This window comes from Sarcophilus harrisii, chromosome 3 (assembly GCF_902635505.1).
Source record: "Sarcophilus harrisii chromosome 3, mSarHar1.11, whole genome shotgun sequence".
NCBI classification, from domain to species: domain Eukaryota; kingdom Metazoa; phylum Chordata; class Mammalia; order Dasyuromorphia; family Dasyuridae; genus Sarcophilus; species Sarcophilus harrisii.
The window spans coordinates 214,835,852-214,851,846 of NC_045428.1; positions in this window are offsets into that span (position 1 = coordinate 214,835,852).

Sequence of the window (15,995 nt, forward strand, 5' to 3'; positions counted from 1 at the left end):
AATCCTTTCAATAATTTCTTCCAGTACCATATCAATTTTATGTTTGTGTAAGCTCGCTTTATCCTGCCTAGCTTCTAGATTGTTTGATTTCTTCTTTCATTTTATTGTCTAATAGCAATAAACCTTTAATGGATAAGGAGAGTAGTCAAAAATGAAGATAGAAAAAATAGTATTACATAGACAAAATTCAAGAATTCATATCTCTGAATTCTATCATCAAATCTACCACATATCACTGCTGTTACAGGAAGCAGTAGATTTCTAGAGAAGACTGGATGAAAAATTCATCATTGTTGAAATAATTTGAGTAGAACCTAGGACTACAAGAAGCCATTCATGGTCAGATAGGTCATTGATATTACATAGCAGTTCCTAGAGATACAAGTGGAGAAGGAAATGGCAAAGCACTCCAGCATCTTTGCCAAGAAAATTCCAAATAGCCTCACAAAGAGTAGAATGAAAACAACTGAGCAACAACAACAAGAAGAGCAAAAACCAGTTGTAAAGTTATATCAGATTGTAGATCTAGAGCTGGAAGGAAACTTGAAAATGATAGAGCCCGTTCCTATGATTTCACAATTAAGGAAACTGAAGCATACAGAGATTAAAATGACTTCCCTATAGTTATACATATAATTATGTATATATGATATACATCTATATATATATATACATATATATATATATGTATATGATAATAAATATCAGAGGAAGGATTGGAACTCGAGTTTTTGGACTCCAAAGACTGTTTCCAGTCTACTATCCTAACTCTATCTCAATATACCTCAGAGATTTGTAAAAAAAAAAAAAAAAAAAATAGAGAAAAGAAACCAATGCTTAGGAATATAATGAAGTAGCTCAAGTGACATTTTTTAAAATAACTATTTTAAATCCATTCTTGTCCAGCCATAACTTTTTTTCTCTCACCTGATAGGGGTAGGGGAGAGTTGACAAGTATAATTCCTATGTGTCTCCTCTCCATGGTTATTTTATAATATGCCAGTCACTCTGCCTTTGGAATCAGAATGATTTTTTTAATCTGACAATTTACATTATTCTCAATGAAACTATAGCAAAAAATCACTAGAATATTGCTATCTTTGTGAGTCTTAAAACACAGTGTGATTTCCTCAGACTTCCTAAATGAAGCAAAAAACCTTTTGCTCCTCATCTCAATGCTCAATTCCCAATTATTTCAATAACACTTAAAAAAACACAAATGAACTACAGAATATTTTGTTGTTCAGATGTGTCCAATTCTTCATGACCCCCATTTGGGATTTTTTTGGCAAAGAAACTAAGAGTGATTTGCCATTTTCTTCTCTAGCTCATTCTACAGTTGAGTAAACTGAGTTAAACAGGGTTAAGTGACTTTCACAAGGTTACACAGCTGGTAAGTTTCAGATTTTAACTCAGGAAGAGTTTTCCTGACTCTAGGCTCAACATCTAACTGCCCCACACTACGGAATAAGCAAGCACAATATAGCAGCCTTCCAGAGTCCATTCTACTGTGGAACACAAACTCACACACAAGAAAAATGAGTAAGTATTTCAATATTATCACTTATTGTCAAGAGAATGGTCCCTTTTTGCTTTGATAAATCATGGAATATAGAATTTAAATGTCTATCCAGAAGACCAATGATAACCATGTCCTAGTTCTAGCTTTGATATTCATGATTTATTTTCTATATTTCTCCAGGAACTTACCAGAGGCTCTTTCCTCATCTAAAATAACTACAGACAGTAAATAAGCCAACTGAACAGATGGGCCTTTTCCTTTACTTTCAAGACAACAGAAATTGTTCTCCAAATCTGGAGAAGGAAGGATAAAGAATTATGATTCCAGTAGAGGGAAATATACTACTTCCAGCCTTTGTGTTTACAAATTTAATTTGTCTTCTATCTACCCTAGATGGTTCAGTTAATTATAATTGCCTAAAGCAATATTTTTGTCATATTATTCCCCAGCTCAAAATTTCTCAGTCCATTTTCATTGTGTACAGACCAAAAATTTTTACTTCTAAGATTGACATTTGTTATTGTTCAACTGCATCTGACTTTGATGACCTCATGTGTCATTTTTCTTGGCAAAGATACTGGAGTAGTTTACCATTTCTTTCTTCAGCTCATTTTATAGATGAGGAAACTGAAATAAACAGGGTTAAGCGATTTTCCTAGGATCACATAGCTAGTAAGTTTCTGAGAACAGAGTTGAAGTCAGGAAGATAAGTCTTCCTGACTCTAGTCCATCACTCTATCTACTTCATCACCTAGCTGCCTTGGGATTTAACCTGGTATTTAGTACTCTTTATAACCTGTGGGTCCTCAAACTTTTTAAATAGGGGGCCAGTTCACCATTCCTCAGACTGTTGGACGGCCGGACTATAGTAAAAACAAAAACTTTGTTTTGTGGGCCTTTAAATAAAGATTCTTCATAGCCTTGGGTGAGGGGGATAATCGTCCTCAGCTGCTGCATCTGGGCCATAGTTTGAAGACCCCAATACCTTTCCAACCTTACCTCCAAGTATTCTTCTATATGAATCTGTTGCATGAGTCAAACTCATTTATTCACTATACCCCAGTGTGCCTCACCTGTCCCATCCCCAGGTCTTCCTTAACACAGTTTCCTCTTATCTGGAAAGCCTCCTTACCAATTTTCAGACATCCTTCAAAATTCAGGTTAAATTAGGATCTTCTTGTGACATAATGGAAACATTTGCTCCCCTCTGTACCACACATTTGATACATAACATACTATTCCAAATTGTCATGGAGCTGTTGAAATGAGGGGGAGGCAATATGAGTTGATAAAAATCTGGCCTCATAGTTAAAAGGATCAGGATTCAAGTTCAGCTTTTAACACATATACTCTAAGACCCTAAATAACTAGTCATTCAATCCCTCAGTAGGGAGCTCCCTATGCCCTTCTTCCTTCCTTCCCTAAGACCTAAGAGACTATTAACTTAGATATACTTTAGTTTTTTCTTCTAGAAAATGGAAATAAACAACATATCACCTACTTTTCAGGGTAAATGTGCTTTTCTGCAGATCATACAAGTAAATGTCACCTATTCCTTATCATTTTGACATTTTAGAAAAATGCCAATTTTCTTTTTCTGATTGCTTGAGAAAAGACTATGTTGAGTTATAATCTATCTTTTACTTAGGATTGCATGCCAAGTATATAATATATACTTGATACTTTCATCATTGTGGGACGTTACCTCCACAAATGTATATCACTGTCTCTCAACATTTAAGTTAGTAGATTGCATGAGAAGCTATGGCTCAAAAATTCACTACTCAGTAACCAATCCACTAATGATCAACCTCTTCCCACATAAGTAGACTGGTTCTCCAATTGAGTGGATTAGATTGATCTTGTTTATGGAATCCCATAAAAATTATGTATATATATATACCACCATTTTGCAATTCCTCAAAACCTTTCTTATAATATTGCCTCTGATCTGACTGTTATTAATATAACAACAATGGTTCTCTGAAGAAAAGACATATTAATGAAAGAAGGGTTGAAATTTACAATATGTGTATCTATATAAAGAGTTATAGATAGATATGTTTATGTGTGTCTGTGTACATATACTAAAAGTAAATAAAATGCCCAATCATTCCCACTGGGACCTTAAATTAAGTATGAAGAAGTTTTTTGCACAGTACAGATTTTACTAAAGAATTTATTCAGATACTTTAGGGAAACTTGACTATAACCAGGAATCATGTACAAATAACCAATTTAGTTAAAACCACATTAATTCTAGAGGCTAAGGCAAGGATAGAAGTATGGGCCTAGAGTTAAGAAGAACTGCATTCAAAATCAGCCTCAGACATTTAGCAGCTTAGGCAACTCACTTATCCTGTTTGTCTCAGTCTTTTCATCTATAAAATGGGTATAATAGCACCTATGTCCTAGGGTTGTGAGGATCAGAACATGCTATGTGTGTTCTGAACACAGTTCTACCCAAATGGGTGGTGAGATGGCACAGTGAGTAGAGTGCCAGGTCTGGAATCCCAAAGACTATTTTTCCTGAGTTCAAATGCAGCTTCATATACTTACTAGCTTTGTGACCCTGAACAAATCATTAAATCTTTTTTGCCTCCGTTTCCTCTTTTTTCATCTATAAAAGGAGCTGGAGAAGGAAATGGAAAAACCATTCTAGTAACTTTGCCAAGAAATCACCAAAAGGGATAAGACATGACTGAAACATGAATAAAGAGCAATATAAATGTCAGCTTTCATTATTAGCATTTTAATTATTTCAGAATTTCTCACAGGAAAAAAGTAGGACTAAGCTATGATAGAAAAAAGAAAGTACTGAAGGAGACTATTGTCTCTACAGGTTTCTCAGAGCAAAGGACATAAGTTAAGGGAAAATCTGAGGAAAAGGATATTCCCCCCCCACCCCCGCCCCCCCCATATTACAACCAGCTGTTTTGTTTCCTAAATGTTTCCAATAAAGCAAATTTTGTCCCAACCTCTGAGAGATCTAGAAATAAATATAAATTATATTTATATATAAATATAAGTTAACTAGAAATAAATATAAATATGAAGTAGACCTGCTTAAATGTCAAAAAAATTTTAAAACTGGAGTCTTAGAGTCATAGTGATTGAATTCATAACTTTGCCTAAAATAAATTCCCTAAATCCAAGAAGGAGGAAATCATGTAGAACCTAAAGGCCATTATATTGCGAGCTAAGTTTAAAGCAAACTAATTGTTATAATAGTGGTGGTAGGATGCTGGGGATTTTGCCTAAGATGAGAGAGTACTGTCTTAATAAATTAGAATATCTAGGCTACAGGCCATTGTTAGCACACAGAATTTCTAGTTCTCTATTTCACAAGAAGGAGAAGCTTCTATATAAATTCCTTACTGAAATCTGTAGAAATGTTACACTTAAATTCAGAAGTACTAGATGAAAAGCTTCAAAATCACAGATTTTTTTCTCTTTAAATTCTAAAAGTCTAAGTTCATCAAACATTTTTTAAATACTTTAACTATGAGCATAGCACTGTGCTAAGTATTGGGTATATAAAGAAAAAGATAATCCATGCCATCAGTGAGCTTACTTTCTAATGGAGAATTTGTAATAATAATGGCCAGTTCTGGAAACTTTGACAGATATTCTCTGCCTGGTTTTAGTCCAAGTGATCACATGGAAGCTTGGGATGAATCAAGTTGGTACTGTGTAAAAATTAAAAGTTTTCTGACTTAGGGAGTTTATTTGGAACTGAGTATATATACAAAAGTGATAAGTCTATCTTTTCATCTCTCTTTTTACTTTGCAGCTGAGAAAAAGCAAAACTACTTTTAGCTGCCTCAAAGACTGTACTACATTTACTTCCAGGTGAGGATAAGGGAGCTTTTGATAGCTGTAAGAACATAGCCAACTCTGTCTCTTCTTTTTGTTCTTTAGATGTCTTAGGTAAATGAACTTTCTGAAAGTCAAGTGTCCAAGTGACCTCCTAAGCTTGAAATATCCAAAGGTCCCATCAAAGGTCACATTAGCTGGTAGAGCTAAATGGACACAGTGACAGTGGCACCTGAAGTAGTGGTGGTGACAATAGTGCAAGAGCTACAGAGATAATCACCTGAGGACAGTAGTATCTTCAGAAAGCAAGATCCTTCATGTTGGGAAAAAATGTGTCAACGATTGACCCTAAAAAAGACACTGATGCTTAGAACATGGTAAAGAGCTATATATAAGAGGAATTTCATAATAATTCCACAATGGGAGAAAAAATTGCCAAAGTCAGCAATGAAAAATAATTCTTTTTCACATGGTTTCTACAAGTGCTCCTCACTACTATTTTTCCTTAGGTTTCAACTCATTCTCCTCCTAGATATTGTGTGTATTTGTTTGAAACTGGGTTTGCACTGGGTGCACCACAAATTTAAGTTACTTATGTAACTTAGCCCTCCTGTTGAAAGGCTATCCTTTTACATCTCCCTAATCTCTCATTATCCAACTCACCACAATGGCTTTTCCTTATCTTTTTCATCCCTTCTCACAGCTCTTGTGTCATCTCTTTCCAGACCCTCTCAGTTGAGAAATTTGCTTCATATTTCACTAAAACAATTGCAGTCATTTACCAAGAGCTTCCTCTTCTCTCCTCCTCTTCTCACATCACTCAAATGTTTTCTGTTATGAGCCAGAATTTGAAACAAGGTGATAACTCAATGGAATTGATGAAAGAAATGCTTGTGTTTGCACCTTTAAGAATTCACACATTAGCTCACACATTGGAGTTCACAAGTATGGGAAATTCACAAAATTAACTTTGTAATTTTGTGAATTCACACCTCCCAAAATCCCATTCTCAAAGGAGGAGTCAACCTTTGAAAGAGCATAAAAACAGCTGAGCTCAGTCAGCAGAGTTCAGTTGAAAAGATTGAGAGGGGAGAGTCAGTTGAGAAGAAGCCACTAGTTGGAATTGAGCTAGAGCCAGAAGTCACTTCAGAAGATTGACAGAGTGAGAGTTCAGTTCGGGAGATTGAGAAGCTAATCTGCAGTCAGGCAGAACCAAGATTCAGAGAGAGCTGAAGCTAGCAACAAGAGCTCTCAGAACCAAAGAAAGCTAACTGGGCTATTTTGGAAGAAACAATAAAGAACTACTTTCACACCTGGCTGCCTTTGGAGTAATTATTACTCTGAACTGAAACTAAGGCTGCCTCCGAAAACCTCCCCAAAAAACCTGCCCACAGAGAAGCATCATATATATTATAAAAAAGAAGAGAACACCACATTTTGGCGACAATATGGGGGCAATCATGCTAGCTCTTACTTATTGTCCAGGAGATGTAAATATAATATATGATTCAGTCTATTCAGTAGGCATGGTACAAAGAATTACCACAGCCCAAATAAAATTTGCAGCTTCTAATATATATCAGCTCTTTAAGGAACTTCAAGAGCAAGTGAGAAAGCATCTAGGCAAGATTTATATCTTGTATGTCCACTCACATAGTGGACTTCCAGGTCCTATTTTTTATGGGAATTCAAAAGCAGATAGCCTTTTAACTATGTTAGCCAGTACTCCTTTATTTCAGGAAGCCCAGGAATCCTATTCTAAATACCATCAGGCTATCAGGCTGCTCGAGCTTTACGTTTACAATTTGGGATAACAAAAGAGGAAGCTAGGAGCATAGTAAAAAGCTGTACAGTTTGCCTTCCTTTCTACCCACCTAAGCTCCCTCCAGGGAAGAACCCTTGTGGTTTGAGACACAATGAAATCTGGCAAATGGATGTAACCCATTATAAATCTTTTGGTCCTTTGTCTTTTATCCACGTTGTGGTAGATAGCTTTTCAGGATTCACTTTTGCAATACCAACAGCAAAAGAGACAGCCCAAGTGGTCACTGGATTCTTCATCCAAGCATTCGCAATTATGGGTATGCCACAAGAAATAAAAACAGATAATGGACTTGCATATACTTTTAGACATTTTGAACACTTTTGTGCACAGTATAAGATTTTACACACCACTGGCATACCCTTTTATCCTCAAGATCAAGCAATCATAGAGACATTAAGATGCTCCTCCAAAAACAAAAGAAAGGGGGAGCCATGGGTAACCCTAGAGAACTTCTAAATTTAGTTCTCTATGCCATTAATTTTTTAAATTTTTGATAAAGATGCACTGGCTCCAGCAGACAGATTTTATAACCCACCAGAAGGGGTTAAATTATCAATGATCTCTTGATTGTCAAATGCCTCGGCCTGCGAGGCAGAGTGTGTGGACCCTGGAAGAAAAGAGATAAGGGCAAGAGAGAGGGGACACCCAAAATGGAGGCAAGACAAATCCATCTGATCAAGCCTCCTTTTAATGGGTGCAATAGTACAGATATATATAGCAGTAGAAAAGAAGGCAGGGTTATTCAAACACAGTACAGGGTGGGGGTCCTAGACAAAGGGTTGGTATCCCGCCCAAGGATGAGCTGCTCAGATGTTTCTGGTGGCAGGAAGCTCTAAGATGTGATTAGGGGATGCCTAGATATCTGCCTATTCAAAGTTAGGATGTGATTAGGAGATTCCTATTCAGGAAGTCTTTGGTATGATGTGATTAGGAGATTCAACCTATTCAAGGTTGGCCTTATGTGGCTGTAGATCTAGTGCCAGCTCCCCACAGTCAAATCTAATGGCCTTTTCTCAATCCTAATTTCCATGACCTCCCAGCAGCCTTTGATGTTGTCAATCACCCTCTTCTTCTTGATACCTTTCTTCTCTCTTTATTTTTGTGACACTTCTCTATTCTGATTCTCTTCCTCTCTTCTGTATTAACTCTTTTTCAGTCTTTGCTGGATCTTCATCCAAGTCATGGCCACTATTATGTTCTGCTCCTCTTTTCTTCTGTCCCCTTCTTCTTTACTTCATCAGCTTTCATGGATTATTCAATGATCATCTAGTTTATTATTTTCAGATCCACTTATCAAGCCCTAGCTTCTCATCTAACCATCAGACTTACATTTCCAACTGAATATTGGATATTTCAAACAGGTTGCCCTGTAAACATTTAAAACTCAACATGTTCAAAACTGACTTTATCCCAACTTTATCTAACTTTCATTTTACTGTGGAGAGCACCACTATCTTCCCAGTGTCATCCTTAATTCCTCATTCACTCAACTTTTTCTATCTCTATATGCCATTTAATTGCCAAGTCCTGTTGATTCTACCTTCAGAAAACCTCTCTTATATAGATCCCTTCTTTTTCTCTTATATTATTACCATCCTGATACAAATCCTCATCACCTTATGTCTGGACTATTGCAAAAGCCTTCTGATTCATCTCTCTGACTCAAATTTCTCTTTAGTCCAGGACATGTTTTATGCAACTGTCAAATTCAAATTTATCTTCTTAAAGTCCAAGTCTGAACATGTAATCCCTATTTAATAACTCCCTATCACTGTCAGGATCAAATGTTAAATCTTCTATTTGTTGTTCAAAGCCTTTCATAATTTAACCCTCTCCTATCTTTCCAATCTACTTAATGTATCTTCCTAGTATATTCTGAGATCCAATGGCACTGATCTTCTTGCTGTTCCTCACACAAGACATGTCATCTTCAGGCTATTTTGCTGGCTATCTTCCATACTTGGAATTCCTCTATTCCTTATATATCACTTCTAGCTTCCTTGGTGTCTTTCAGTGTCAGTTCAAATTCTCCCTTCTATGGGAAACCTTTCCTGATCTCCTTTAATACAAGAGTGCATCCACTCTGAGATTCCAATTTATCATCTATATGATATATAATACATGCATATATTATATATTCATATATAATACATAATATATGCCATGTACTTATATATCATGTAATATATAATTTAATTATATATTATAAATATTCACAGTCTTTATATAGTTGTTTGCATGCTATCTCTCCCAAAAATCTATGGAAGATCAGGAACTGTTTTATTTTGCTTTGTTTTGTTTTTTGCTTTTGTGTGTGTGTCCTCAGTACTTAACACAAAGCCTGGCAGATTGTATATTTAATAAATATTTGTTGATTAACTGATTGACTACTACCCACCTAATACATATCTCTCAGTTTTCTTACTCCATTTTTTTCTCTATGCCTCTTTAATCTCTAGGTGGCACTGCTAACTCCTGAATTTATTCAGAAATGCAGATTACAATCCATTAATTCCCAACCAATTATATAGACTTGTTTCATCTTTCTATAAATTTAGGGGGTTGGGGAGAGAGTGGGGAAAGGGCATACACTTTGAAGAAACCTTGCTTATTTCTCCAGACATCTTGAGGATATCAATGGAGCACTCAAAATGCCCACTTGCCATACCTCATCCTCTCCATTCAACTAGACTATTTTCTTTTTCTATGATATATTTAATAATGATACCTTTTATTCTTGATCTTCAAAATTTTTCATTACCTATTTGTTGCTGCCTGCTTACACCTATCAAATATCTCTCCATAGCCTTCTTTGAGATAATTATTTTCATTTCTTTAGAGGCTGTGTTCCATGTTTGTTCTAATGCCATTAGAATACCAATATTTTAAAATGATAGGCCTTTGTTAATGGGTAGAGATTAGAGGATAGCTCCATTAAAGGAGTTTTGCAATTTCCTGAAGGCGATATAGTCAACTCTCCTTTTTATCTCCCATAATAATAATAATTATTTGAATTTATAGAGCACTTTAAGGTTTATAAAATTTTTTTACTCAAAGCAATAAAGTATGTAGCATCCTATTATTACATCCATTTTGCAGAGGTCATGGAGGCTGAGCTGGGTAATTGACTTGCCCCTGATTACCCAGCTCTATGATTGTATGATATTCAATTATTTTTTCAGTCATATCCAATTCTTCATGACCCCATTTGTGGTTTCCTTGGCAAAGATACCAGAATGGTTTGCATTTCCTTCTCTAGCTCATTTTACAAATAAAAAAACTAAGGCAAACTGTTAATCAATTTGCTTAAGTTCACAAAGCTAATAAGGCTGTCTGAGGCAGGACCTAAACTCGGGAAGATGAGTCTTCCTGATTTCAGGTCCAACTGCCCCAGCTCTATGATACTATCTCCTTTTTCACATTTGTAAAGTTTTTGAATTTAATCCATGGTTCAAGCCTAGACTTTTGTATGAGATACTTCTTATGATAGGAAGAATCACTTAATTATAGGGCAGAATTGATGAATCATTGTCTCCATCAAATGTATAAGCTTGAGCACTGAGTTACTTAAAATTACTTTAGGTCTCTGGGGTCAACTATTCAGCACTTATATCAAGAAAGTTCAGATTAGAAGAAAGTACTTACTCATGTTCCTTTGATTAGGTACTGCTAAAATGCTTCTGGTAGTCTGAGAATATTTAAACTAATTACCCAAAAGTATTTTATAATGGAACTCTGAGCAAGGTTATATAGTTATTCATTTTCCTACATGTTTTTTTAAAAAATATTTTCATTTTTTTTATCGAAGAAACAGAATAAGAAAAAGAAAAACAGAAAAGCAATAAAAAACAAAATGAAACAAAACAAACGAGACATTTTTATGTGGTCAGCAGAACATCAGGGAGGCTTTAAAATATATAACAACAAATACCAGTTTAAGAAAGTATTAGTAGAAGAAATTATATTCTTGAGTGTTTGCCTTTGCTTTATTTCCTTGTAAATTATTTTTTGTTCTCTGTTATGCACCTTTTTTTACTGTATTCTTTTTTCTCCTTTTATCCCCAGCAGACTATAATTAAGAAAGAATATATTTATATATGCATATGTAGATATATACATATACATAGACACACACACCTCTTTCGTCCCTAGCCCCCAAGAAAGCAACAGTTAAGAAAAGATATATTTATGTATATATGTGTAGATATATACATACATACACACATTTGTACACACATCCACCCCAAATACACGCACGTGTCTTTCCTATCCTTACTAACTTTTATTAAATTCTACTCCATAACTTGCCTTACTATTACTTAACCACCTCCCCACCCAGAGTTCCCTCCCTTTTCTTTCCTTACCCTTTGCTTCCCCATCCATCCATCCCTTCCCCCTTATTTCTTTATAGATTTTGAAGAATGCTATACTCTTCATGGTATATATGTAGTGTTGCCTATTGAACCCATTCTCAGTGTGAGTAGATTTTCAAAACTATGAGGCTCCTCCTTCCTCTAATGTTTCTGTATTTATTCTTCTTCTGCACCTCATTTGTATAGCATGATTACTATTTTTACCTTTATTCTGCCAATCTTTCTTTTGAGCTACCTTGTTGTTGATGTAAATCTTGAACATAAAATGTGCATTTCTAATTTGTCCATGTTTAAACTGTTTTTTGTCCATGTTGAGGTCCTTAAAATTGATCTTTGATATTGGCTCTTACGTGTTAAATTTTCTGTTAAGTTTGGATTTGGTTGATGAAAAGTCCTGAAAATCTACAAGTTTATTGAATGTCCATTTTTTCTCATTCCAAATTATAGATAATTTTGCTAGATATGTTTTGGCTACAGGCCTAATTATTTTGTTTATCTGTAGATATGATTCCAGGACCTGTGGTCTTTTATTATAGCTGCTGATAAGTCTTATTCAATTCTAATTGTAGCACTAGTGTAGTTTAATTTTTTTTTCTTCTTTCTTGAGAAATTTTCCTTTTGATTTTGGGATTTCAGAATTTGGCAATAGTATTCCTATGTATTTTCCACAAAGGATGTCTTAGGTGGTAATGGTGGATTTTTTTCTATTTCTACTTTTTTCTCATATTCTATCACTCCAGGACAATTTTCTAGGATCATTTCCTACATTATTTTGTCAAGGTTCTCTATTTTATCACAAGTCTCTGGCAGTCCAATTATTCTTATATTTTCTTTTCTTAATCTGTTCTCCAGATCTGTCATTTTTCTTATGTTTCATATTCTGTTCTATTTTCTCATTTTTTATAATCTGTTTTGTTATTTCTTGGTCTCTCATAGTTTCACTGGCTTCCCCTTGCCCAAGTCTAATTTTCAAAGAGTTATTTTCATCTTTGAGACTTTGTATCTCCTTTTCTAATTGTTTTTTTTTTTCATAATCTTGTTTTTCTTTGATGGCTTTAATTTTTTTCTTTAGTTTTTCCTCCATGTCCGTCATTTGATTTTTGAATTCTTTTTTGAGTCCTACAAGTTTTCTCTGGGCTGGGAGTCATTTCCCATTACTTTTTAGGATAGAAGCCTTTTTTTTTTTTTACTTAAGTGTCCTCCCCTGAAGATGAACCCTGGTCTTCCCTGTTCCATAATATGTTCCAATGGTGGGGTTCTTTCTTTTTTGTCAGTTCATTTTTTTTAAAATAAGAGGTATTAGTGTAAACACCACTAATGTGGGGTTAGAGAATGGTGCCTCAAGCTTCCTATCAGCTCTTCACTCTGACCAGAAACCCAAACCAAGAACTCCATCCTCCTGCAAAGTGCCAGCAGCCAATAGCACGCTTCTGCACTCATGGGTGATAGTTCACTCAGTCTCCCTGGACTTAGACCCCAATTGGACGAAGATGGGAGTTGAAAGTCTTTGCAGTTCCTACGGAGGTTCCAGTCATACCCAGCCAGCCTGAAAGGTCCCCACTTGTTGTTTCTGCAGAGCTAGTCCAGAGTTGTTTGTACTTCAGATAGCTTAATCCCAGTCTGGGGTCTTTCTTCAGATCTTCTTGAGTTATATCTAGAAGACCCCTATTTTGCCCCAAGTCTTCTGGATTTTTCACCAGTCTATATTCGCCATGAGGCACAAATTTGTTCTATTTGTGGGGGAAATCAACAAGAGTTTGAAATTTACCAACCTATTACATCATCTTCCTAGAATCCTCCCCTCTCAATATATGTTAAAGATTCCCACCTAGACAATCTCATTAAGGATTAATTATCTGCTTCAGAATTTTTGAAAAATACTGCTAATCATTTATCAATCCACAAATCAGTAATAAAGATACATGTTTTGATTCAAATTCCAACACTGTTTTTAGTGGGCAAATTTAATTTAAATTATAAGAATATCAATGCCACTAACATAAAAAAAAAGTTTGTGCTTTATAAATACAATATAAACTCCTTGAGGATAAGGACTATTGTTATTTTGTCTTTGTATCCCTGGAAATAGCCACCACATTTTTAATTGTTGTTATTGTTATAGTTTTTGTTATTTTTTTGGACCTATGATTTCATTGATGGGTAGTAAACCCTTCCTTCCTTCCCCAAACCATTGCAGAAGGGCAATTTCTTTTCATCTTAGTACCTTTGCGAGTTTGATGAGGTTGGGATACCCTCGATTCCCGGTCAGGGAACCAAATGATGAGATTTGGCTCAGGGCAGAGAGTTGTGGGAGCCCCTTCTGGTCACCGTGGGTCCTTTGTAAAAGAATTTATGAACCCAAAATGTTAGACTGGCAAAAAGAAATTTATTGGCATCTTTTGCAAGGAGGCCAATTTCCTCAGTGGCAAGGTCCCAACAGAGAGAGTTAAAGTTCCTAGAAGAGAAATCTTGTCAGAGAGAGATAAACAAGGAGTGTAGAGAAACCCTAGCAGAAAGATAAAGAGGGGTTAACACTAAGAAAAGGGTATCTTCTCAGTGGGCAGGGAGTCCTCACAGGTGGCTATGCCAAGGAGAAAGAGGGGTTCCTTGGCGAGACATTGTCCTGCTTTAGCTCTCTATAAAGAAATGAGCCCCAAAGTTGCTCTTTTAAAAGAGATTTGATTGAAGTTTCAATTGAATGAGATTACTACCCCTAGGCCTAGATTTCCAGTAGAATGGGACAATTTATTGGGAATGGTCCTGAGTCAATCTTCAGATCAATAGAGGTCAATAGAAATTAGAAAATTAGATCTTTAGCTAAATGAAATTACTTAAATTTGAGCTAATTAGGTAGGGGTTTTGTACTCAACTAGTCCCACCAAGATAACAGAATGAAACCACTTTATCTTGATTCCCTGAGAAAGGCCTCTCCTAGGAGAGTTTCAAGGATAGTTTTTTTAAGGTTTCTCCCCAAAGTCAGAGGACAGCTTCAGGGTTTCCCCCCATCAAGTTGACTAGGGATTTAAGGAAATTAAATGATTTGCCTGTGTCTTCCTGACTCTTAGACTGTATTCATTATGTCAAAGTTCCTCTCTCCTTGCTACAGCAGGCTGTTTAATTTTTATGAAATTAAATTTAAAAAAATACTTTTGCAAATGTTTATTATCTCATTGATTCTCATGGAAATGTTATAAACTATATTGTCAGGTATTGTAATTCCCATTTTTCATACATAAGTAAACTGAGAGGTTTCTCCTACTTCTCATATCTAAAGCTCAGTCAGACCCAGATCTGAATCCAATTCCACTGAACTTTCCACTATATCATGAAACCTATTATAGTATGGTTATGATATTAAAGTACCAATACATGGCAAATGAATTTTCATTACTACATAAATCTCAGAAAGGAGTCCACTACTCTCCTCGGTGACCAGATGGTAGAATGCTTAATGTGGCTGTGCTATTTACAAAGCATCTTGGGAGCAGTAAATAACTGGAAGCACTTTTCACTGCACTGTTTCCCACAAAGGAAGCTGAAGAAGGAAATGTTATTGTGAAATATATACCCAAAGTAAAATCATTATAATAACTTTACAAACTTCTCAAGATAAATGTAACTTTTAGCACTACAGGATCAAAAGGAAAGAAAATATACTTCTTAGGCATCATTTAAAGTCAAAAACAAAGCTGAGGGTGTAGATGTGTTTGTGGTACAATTGAAAGGACTGTTTGACAGCCTGCCATTGGCTACCAGAAATATTTCAGATCACTGGCTTTCAGGTATAGAAATGGAAGTGATATGGGCAGATCATCTTCCCTAATTCTGATTTCACAGATGAGGTACTTTTACCAAGGTGTGATTTAACAAAGTTAATCAAATAATAAATATTAGGGATGGTCTTTTGCTTCACATGAAGTAACTTTCTAATTAGGCTATTCATCTGGAAATTATTCTCTAGACCACCACCTTCTCCCATTAATTCATTTGGAAATTGTTCCCCAGTCCCAGGCAACTAAATAAAATTAAACTCTGTCTCTCAGTTCCCTACTACTTTCCTAATCAGGATCTTAGCCCACTGGGAACCCTCAGAGTCAATAAACCCTCTTTTGCCAACCTTAAGTTGGAGACTTGGACTGTGAATTCTTTTGTAAAACCTGTGACACCGGCCTGTGGACCCCCAAACACCGTTAGGGTCTCATCCCTCAACAAAATGGAACTATTCCCTGATAGATATGGTAGCCCTATTAAGTACATGGTTCAATTGGTTCCTAATGGTCATCAGTGAAGGAAATAATCATGTGAAGAGGGAACTCACCTTCTTCAGTACCACTAAACTCAAGTGCTGACCAAGTATCATCAACAGACAGGTAATTCCAAGAACTCTGGGAGTGGTAGTTCCCCTACCAAAACCATTGGCTTTGCTTCCATTTCAATCCCAATAGCAAACATCGTAGGA